This window comes from Littorina saxatilis, unplaced genomic scaffold (assembly GCF_037325665.1).
Source record: "Littorina saxatilis isolate snail1 unplaced genomic scaffold, US_GU_Lsax_2.0 scaffold_376, whole genome shotgun sequence".
NCBI lineage: Eukaryota > Metazoa > Mollusca > Gastropoda > Littorinimorpha > Littorinidae > Littorina > Littorina saxatilis.
The window spans coordinates 2,658-12,500 of record NW_027129684.1 but is presented as its reverse complement, the minus strand read 5'-3'; positions in this window follow the sequence as shown (position 1 = coordinate 12,500).

The following is a 9,843-nucleotide window of genomic DNA, read 5'->3' as shown; positions in this document are numbered from 1 at the left end:
TTTAATTTTAAGAATTAAAAAAAAAAAAAAAATCATTACCAGGATGTCCCATCGTTGGGAAATTCCGGTCGCTTCCTCCGAGTGGAAAGCTAGCAGTGACAGAGTCGCACTACCCCAAGTCAAGGGATCTATTAGTCCTGTTTCGCCGTTATCCCAATTCGCCCCCATCCCATTTTGGCGACATTTCTCAGGCCAAGTGTCATTTTACCACCATATCATGTACCATTAGCTCCACATCCCATTTTGGCGCAATCCCGTTTCGCCGTTAGCCCATTTCGCCCCCATCCCATTTTTGCGACATTTTACAGGCCAAGTGTCATTTTACCACCATGTCATGTACCATTAGCTCCACGTCCCATTTTGGCGCAATCCCGTTTGGCCGTTATCCCATTTTGCCCCCATCCCATTTTTGCGACATTTCATAGGCCATGTGTCATTTTACATGCCATTCTAAAGTGTCAAAACTCATTTCAGGAGGTTATTACATAAAATGCAACCTCCAGCGTGATTTTTTAGAAACAAACAGGTATTTGGGGACGATGTTTGCTGACAAGCAGTGAAATGGGGACGTCCAAAAGTGCAGAGCTATATGAATGGTTTCATCACATACATGGCGCTAGGCGACATATGTTGTGAAAAATTTTACAAATCACGTTTTTGCGCCCGATATTTTCTTGTCATCTCCAAAGTCAAGGGACAAACACGAAATTCCTTGACTTTTGGGGTAGCGCGACTCTGTTAATTTTAAGAATTAAAAAAAAAAAAATTCATTACTAGGATGTCCCATCGTTGGAAAATTCCGGTCGCTTCCTGCGAGTGGAAAGCTAGCAGTGACATAGTCGCACTACCCCAAGTCAAGGGATCTATTAGTCCTGTTTCGCCGTTATCCCAATTCGCCCCCATCCCATTTTGGCGACATTTCTTAGGCCAAGTGTCATTTTACCACCATATCATGTACCATTAGCTCCACATCCCATTTTGGCGCAATCCCGTTTCGCCGTTAGCCCATTTCGCCCCCAACCCATTTTTGCGACATTTTACAGGCCAAGTGTCATTTTACCACCATGTCATGTACCATTAGCTCCACGTCCCATTTTGGCGCAATCCCGTTTGGCCGTTATCCCATTTTGCCCCCATCCCATTTTTGCGACATTTCATAGGCCATGTGTCATTTTACATGCCATTCTAAAGTGTCAAAACTCATTTCAGGAGGTTATTACATAAAATGCAACCTCCAGCGTGATTTTTTAGAAACAAACAGGTATTTGGGGACGATGTTTGCTGTACAGCAGTGAAATGGGGACGTCCAAAAGTGCAGAGCTCCCGCAGAGCTATATGAATGGTTTCATCACATACATGGCGCTAGGCGACATATGTTGTGAAAAATTTTACAAATCACGTTTTTGCGCCCGATATTTTCTTGTCATCTCCAAAGTCAAGGGACAAACACGAAATTCCTTGACTTTTGGGGTAGCGCGACTCTGTTAATTTTAAGAATTAAAAAAAAAAAAAATTCATTACCAGGATGTCCCATCGTTGGGAAATTCCGGTCGCTTCCTCCGAGTGGAAAGCTAGCAGTGACAGAGTCGCACTACCCCAAGTCAAGGGATCTATTAGTCCTGTTTCGCCGTTATCCCAATTCTTCTCATCCCATTTTGACGACATTTCTCAGGCCAAGTGTCATTTTACCACCATATCATGTACCATTAGCTCCACATCCCATTTTGGCGCAATCCCGTTTCGCCGTTAGCCCATTTCGCCCCCATCCCATTTTTGCGACATTTTACAGGCCAAGTGTCATTTTACCACCATGTCATGTACCATTAGCTCCACGTCCCATTTTGGCGCAATCCCGTTTGGCCGTTATCCCATTTTGCCCCATCCCATTTTTGCGACATTTCATAGGCCATGTGTCATTTTACCACCGTGTCAAACCACTAGCGCCACATTCCATTTTGTCGCCATGCCGTTTTGCCGTCATCCCATTTTGCCGCCATCTCTATTTCGCGACATTTTGGATTGTGGCAAAAATGGAATTTGGCGTAAACGGAATGTCTTCCTAGTTGGTTTAAACAAAGTTTTATTCAGGATTTCTTCGCATGAACAGTTCAAAACACACAACTAGGACACGCACTCAAGCAAATGCTTATATCACGTGACCAGAACAGTACTAAATTACACACATTTTCGTAATGGTGGACATAACAACAATAAACCAGAAGAACAAATTGAAAGAATGGGGATGGGGAGCTAACTAGGAACAAAGGAATCTACAGAAGATAAAAAGAAAAGGGAGGGGGAGGAGGAAGAAAGTACTAACAACCACAAGGAGAGACTAGGACGAAAGCGCATAGGAAGAGAGCATCAAGTCTAAGACATGCAACATGTAAATTCAGGTAAATGTAACAATTTTTTATGGAAGGCAGTAATTGAATAACGCAGTATAGTAGTATAGTGAGGCTTGGCAAGAAGAATAAATAAAAAATGTGATGGCGGCCAAATGGGATGGTGTCAAAATGGGATGACGCGCTATTGTTATGACACGGTAGTAAAATGACGCTTGGCTTGTGAAATGTCGCGAAAATGGGATGGGGGATAAATGGAATACGGTGAAACGGCATGGCGGCCAAATGGGATATGGTGTCAAAATGGGATGTTGCGCTTTTGTTATGACATGTTAGTAAAATGCCCTGTCACGTAGTCTCAATCCAAATTGGAAATCCATAGCATCATCATTATAATCATCCTCATCTCATTAATCATTCAAAATTATAAATTTTATAAAATGACGCTTGGCTTGTGAAATGTCGCGAAAATGGGATGGGGCAAAAAATGGAAGGCGGCAAAAATGGGATTGCACCAAAATGGGATGTGGATCAGCCACTAGATTGCCAATTTTAAAGTCTTAGGTATGACCCGGTGTGACGTTTTTATCTTTCGCCGTGTTGATATTTCGATTTTCGGCCTCGTTGATCTAGTATAAACTCTACACTGAACAAAAAACAAGTCGCGTAAGGCGAAAATACAATATTTAGTCAAGTAGCTGTCGAACTCATAGAATGAAACTGAACGCAACGCAACGCAGCAAGACCGTATACTCGTAGCATCGTCACTCCACCGCCCGTGGCAAAGGCAGTGCACGTGGAATTGACAAGAAGAGCGGGGTATTCGTTGCGCTGAGAAGGATAGCACGCTTTTCTGTACCTCTCTTCGTTTTAACTTTCTGAGCGTGTTTTTAATCCAAACATATCATATCTATATATTTTTGGAATCAGGAACCGACAAGGAATAAGATGAAAGTGTTTTTAAATTGATTTCGAAAAAGAAATTTGATAATAATTTTTATATATTTAATTTTCAGAGCTTGTTTTTAATCCGAATATAACATATTTATATGTTTTTGGAATCAGCAAATGATGGAGAATAAGATAAACGTAAATTTGGATCGTTTTATAAATTTTTATTTTTTTTTACAATTTTTAGATTTTTAATGACCAAAGTCATTAATTAATTTTTAAGCCACCAAGCTGAAATGCAATACCGAACCCCGGGCTTTGTCGAAGAGTACGTGACCAAAATTTCAACCAATTTGGTTGAAAAATGAGGGCGTGACAGTGCCGCCTCAACTTTCACGAAAAGCCGGATATGACGTCATCAAAGACATTTATCAAAAAAATGAAAAAAAACATATGGGGATTTCATACCCAGGAACTCTCATGTCAAATTTCATGAAGATCGGTCCAGTAGTTTAGTCTGAATCGCTCTACACACACACACACACACACACGCACACACGCACGCACGCACACACACACGCACATACACCACGACCCTCGTTTCGATTCCCCCTCGATGTTAAAATATTTAGTCAAAACTTGACTAAATATAAAAACACCCTTCGATAGTACTGATGAGCGACCTTGTGTACCTTACATTCATGGGGCCAAATTTGTCCAACCAATTATTTTATTTAACTTAGAAATTTGATTCATCCTAAAATGTTTCCCTTCTTACTCAAGGGACGTAACCACTCGGTACACGTTTTCGAAGAATTCGATTTTGGGAGTGAAATCTATTTAATTTCACAACCAATTTTCTTCACATGCAAGAAACTGACATGCTTTTCGTCCATAAATAATTTCCTTTCTTAATTTTACCAGGAAACAACATTTCAGTCTCGAGTAAATATCGAGGGGGAAATATGTACACAGGCGAAGGATGAAATCGTTACACCGGCCGAGGTTCGAACCCACGACCTCCCGATCACGGGGCGGACGCCTTACCACTAGGCTAACCGTGCCGGTTTACCCTTGAGTGACAGACGGACAGACAAAAGAATATACAGACAGACCGTAATTAACACAAACACACACACTCAGCAGAGCAAAGCGGTATGACACACACACTCAGCAGAGCAAGGCAGTATAACACAAACACTGAGTCTGATTTATGAGAATGAGAATGAGGGAGAGAGAATTGTATTGAATTGAATTGAATTAAATTGAATTGAATTGATCTTTATCTTAACACAAACAGAATAAGAAATGCTAAAATGCTCTCTTTTTCATCCCGCAGACAGTCAAAATTCTAATCAAAAACAAGGAAAGAGATAGAAATAAAAGGAACAGTTATGACAGCTTTACAGACAGACAGACAGACAGACAGACAGAAAGAGAGACAAACAAGTCGCGTAAGGCGAAAATACAATATTTAGTCAAGTAGCTGCCATTTTTCAGCAAGACCGTATGCTCGTAGCATCGTCAGTCCACCGCTCATGGCAAAGGCAGTGAAATTGACAAGAAGAGCGGGGTAGTAGTTGCGCTAAGAAGGATAGCACGCTTTTCTGTACCTCTCTTTGTTTTAACTTTCTGAGCGTGTTTTTAATCCAAACATATCATATCTATATGTTTTTGGAATCAGGAACCGACAAGGAATAAGATGAAAGTGTTTTTAAATTGATTTGGACAATTTAATTTTGATAATAATTTTTATATATTTAATTTTCAGAGCTTGTTTTTAATCCGAATATAACATATTTATATGTTTTTGGAATCAGCAAATGATGGAGAATAAAATAAACGTAAATTTGGATCGTTTTATAAATTTTTATTTTTTTTTACAATTTTCCGATTTTTAATGACCAAAGTCATTAATTAATTTTTAAGCCACCTAGCTGAAATGCAATACCGAACCCCGGGCTTCGTCGAAGATTACTTGACCAAAATTTCAACCAATTTGGGTGAAAAATGAGGGCGTGACAGTGCCGCCTCAACTTTCACGAAAAGCCGGATATGACGTCATCAAAGACATTTATCAAAAAAAATGAAAAAAAACGTAAGGGGATTTCATACCCAGGAACTCTCATGTCAAATTTCATAAAGATCGGTCCAGTAGTTTAGTCTGAATCGCTCTACACACACACACACACGCACACACGCACACACGCACACACGCACACACACACACACGCACATACACCACGACCCTCGTTTCGATTCCCCCTCGATGTTAAAATATTTAGTCAAAACTTGACTAAATATAAAAAGAAACAAACAGACAGACAGAGAGAGAGAGAGAGAGAGAGAGCCAGAGAAAGAGAGAGACAGAGAAACAGAGACATAGAGAGAAAGATAAACAGACACACAGACACCGACAGAAAAGTTGTGTGAAGAGCAGCTCAGCAGAATTTGTCTTACATTTTGGAAAGTTTTCTGACGATTTGGACGTGAAAACGAGACTGAACCCATGCAATAATTTTTTCAAAACTGCTCCGAAACTATCCCAAAATCAAGTAATTAAATGACATGTTGTTACTGTACGATAACTAAATCTTTCAATCAATCAATCAATATGAGGCTTATATCGCGCGTATTCCGTGGGTACAGTTCTAAGCGCAGGGATTTATTTATTTTTTATTTTATTTTTATTTTATGCAATTTATATCGCGCACATATTCAAGGCGCAGGGATTTATTTATGCCGTGTGAGATGGAATTTTTTTACACAATACATCACGCATTCACATCGGCCAGCAGATTGCAGCCATTTCGGCGCATATCCTACTTTTCACGGCCTATTATTCCAAGTCACACGGGTATTTTGGTGGACATTTTTATATATGCCTATACAATTTTGCCAGGAAAGACCCTTTTGTCAATCGTGGGATCTTTAACGTGCACACCCCAATGTAGTGTACACGAAGGGACCTCGGTTTTTCGTCTCATCCGAAAGACTAGCACTTGAACCCACCACCTAGGTTAGGAAAGGGGGGAGAAAATTGCTAACGCCCTGACCCAGGGTCGAACTCGCAACCTCTCGCTTCCGAGCGCAAGTGCGTTACCACTCGGACACCCACCCTAACCCTAACTAAGTCTTTCCGATGTATTGTCATTCTAACTTGTTTTATCACACTCGGAAAATATTACACGCAATATACTATCAATCAATCAATCAATCAATCAATATGAGGCTTATATCGCGCGTATTCCGTGGGTACAGTTCTAAGCGCAGGGATTTATTTATCATTTTTTTAATCTTTTTCATTTTTTATTTTATGCATGCAATTTATATCGCGCACATATTCAAGGCGCAGGGATTTATTTATTCCGTGTGAGATGGATTTGTTTTTTTTACACAATACATCACGCATTCACATCGGCCAGCAGATCGCAGCCATTTCGGCGCATATCCTACTTTTCACGGCCTATTATTCCAAGTCACACGGGTATTTTGGTGGACATTTTTATATATGCCTATACAATTTTGCCAGGAAAGAGCCTTTTGTCAATCGTGGGATCTTTAACGTGTACACCCCAATGTAGTGTACACGATACTAGCGAAATTATAATTTTTTTTGTTTGTTCTATAAATGTGACATGCTTTAGGCTGTTATATACTACATTATAACCGAGATGATGTTTTTAGATCCACAGATTTAGGTCAAAAATATGATAGTTTTTCTGAGATGGTGCAGACAACGTTAACCCTCATATAAATTAAATGTATTCCATGGTGGAATCCTGCTTGCACAATCTAATCTATTCAATCTAACCTAATCATAGGCACAATCAATAGAATCAAAATCACTCACTTTTATTTTCTTGCCTTTCTGCTATTCCTCTCGTCTTTGAAAGATCACCAAAGTCATCAAAATCAGGTATTTACCACTGTATGCAACAAGTCTCACAAACTCGAATTATCTCTCTTGCAAACTGACAGATTTAACACCCGCACCATATGATGTCTGACCGGACAATTGCTAATTTGTAAAAAAAAAAGGGGGTCCTTTACGTCCTCACATGAAATTTTCCTTTTAGGGACATGAGTTGATGATACGCTAAAAGAAGAAAAGGAGGGAAAGAAAAGGGCAAGACCAAGCAATCCCGACCGTGATAGGACCCCGGCCCCGCTCTCCATGAATAAGGGAGGGGGGTGGGGCAATGAGAAATATACTCGGGGATAATTTTTCCTTTATATGCGTTGACTTCCTAGGGGAAGGACCATTAAAAACATGGATTTTTAATTCAATTTTAGTTTCGTTAAGAAAAAGATAAAACTCAGGACCACCTGTTAGAAGGTTTAAAAGTGACAACATTGTGAGAAAAATATAAAGAACATGCGCAAAACGTAATACTGATCTTCTATAGGGTAGTAACATTTGGATACATCATTTCATTGACGCACGCATGAGTTGCTATGCGGCATTTGTTAATTTTAAATGGGATAAAAAGATCTATCTGCGTTGTCCGTCGACCTCCCCGCCACTACAATAGTCGCAGGGGAGGCGACGTCACATTAGCAGTATTAACTGAGAGAGGAAACAGCTATCCTCTCGTTTATATAATCATGTTTTTATGTTTATTGTGTAATCCGAAAACAGGAGTTTAAAACCATCAGGAAAAAAAAACACGCACTCGCCCGCGAGGTGGGGCAATGCCCTTCCCTCCCTGCGAGCTGTGTGTCCCCTTTGTTTAAGTTAATACCGTTGACAAATGACGATCATATATTTATGCTGGCTTTATTTTATTTTGCCCCCCATTTAGGGAGTCCAGAATTACAAGGGACTTGCAGTGATTTTTTAATTGTGAGAATTTCCTCAGACGACAGATCTCTGCTCCCCGCGAGAGCGCTGAGGGCCATGAGATAGGTGTCTGGTTTAGGGACGGACACTTTATTTTTTGTCACAAAACAGTAGGTATCCGTTAATAAGTTGATGAGAGCCTCGGGGCTCTGCTTCTGCCTAGCAGTCACCATAGAGGTGAGGCAGAGCTCCAGGTAGCCTCTCAGGTCTTTTTCTTCTGGTTTTTGGGTTGTTATGAACACAAAGTCTCTGTGACTATCGACTTTTTTTGAGGATTTTTGCTAATTTGCGAAACGAACTAACTTTATGTAGGCCACGACCTCTCAAAGGGGTGAGAACCGTGTCAGTGTATTAACCAATCATATGAACACCTTAATTGCCCGGCACGTGTGCTCTCAAAATCCACTGACCAATAGCCGACGAGAACGACATCACTGCAGGACGGTCAAGTCATGCAATCCAATTGGGCGGTGTTTATGATGCTCCCCGTGTCGACCACTGTTGCGTCTTCAAATGTCCAGTGTCAATTGTATTGGATGATTCTCAACGCCCAATACCAAACGCTTATAACTTTTATCAACGCAACTTTTAACTTGTACAGCCCCACTCCCGTCATCCTCCCGGCCCCACCCCCACACACCCAGCTTTTTCTTAGCGTACAACCACCTCATGTCCCAAATAGAATCTTATTCTGGGGACACAAATAGAAATTTACATACATTCAACTCGTGGTCAAAACAGCGTTTATGCTTGCGGCCATTGTCACCTAGGCGAGACCATGAAATCTTGGCGAAAAATGTTTAATATCTTTATTGTACAAAATAAAACAAACTAACAAAAACCGATTTTATCTCACAGAATATTATCAAGCTGTTCTCGCAACAACAACAACAACATCAACAACAACAACAACAACCAACAACAACAACAACAACACCACTTCAGGGAGTTATTCCATGAAAAATGCATGGATGTATAATTTCTATTCGATTTTGTTTTCGCTGTGTACAAAAGGAAACAAACAAACTGACAATAACCGATTTTATCTTACAGAATATGATCATGCTGTTCTGGCAACAATAACAAAAACACTTAACAGAGTTATTCCATAAAATCGCATGGATGTATTATATATTTTCTATTCGAAAAAAACCCACCCGAATGTTATGCTTAAAGTATTCCCATACACGTTTTAGGATTGGACATGAAACGGTTACCGAAGGTGCTTTTCCTCAGGCCCGTACAGACACTTCGGCATGCTTGAATTCTTTGACATTCAACAAGGCTTGAGTCGGTTTCGTGTAATCCCTTTGCCTAATCAGTCAAATTATACACGTCATAAAAAATGTTCCCGGCAGATATCAAACCATACGTGCAGAAGTATCGTCTGTTTCTCACGCGGGCTTAAAGCTTAATTATGATCAAAGCACTCTCTGAATGGTAACATGAAAGCACAGCTGTTTAATATTTTCCCACACACACACACGCACACGTGCGCACGAGAAAACATAAGACTTTCATAAGTAATGTGATTAATCAACATGAAATAAACTTTTTTGTTGGCTTCTAGCGTGAAAAAGCGCGTGGGTGGCACGAACATTTTCATAATAATAAACATCACCTTTATCACAGACTTATATCCCATTTCGTGACACCTACCACTACTCCACTACATCAAAGGATGTCTGTTGAGATAATCGAATGGTTCAAAACTTTCAAACCTGCGCGCATATTCTAAGCCGACTAACACATAATAGTCAAGGA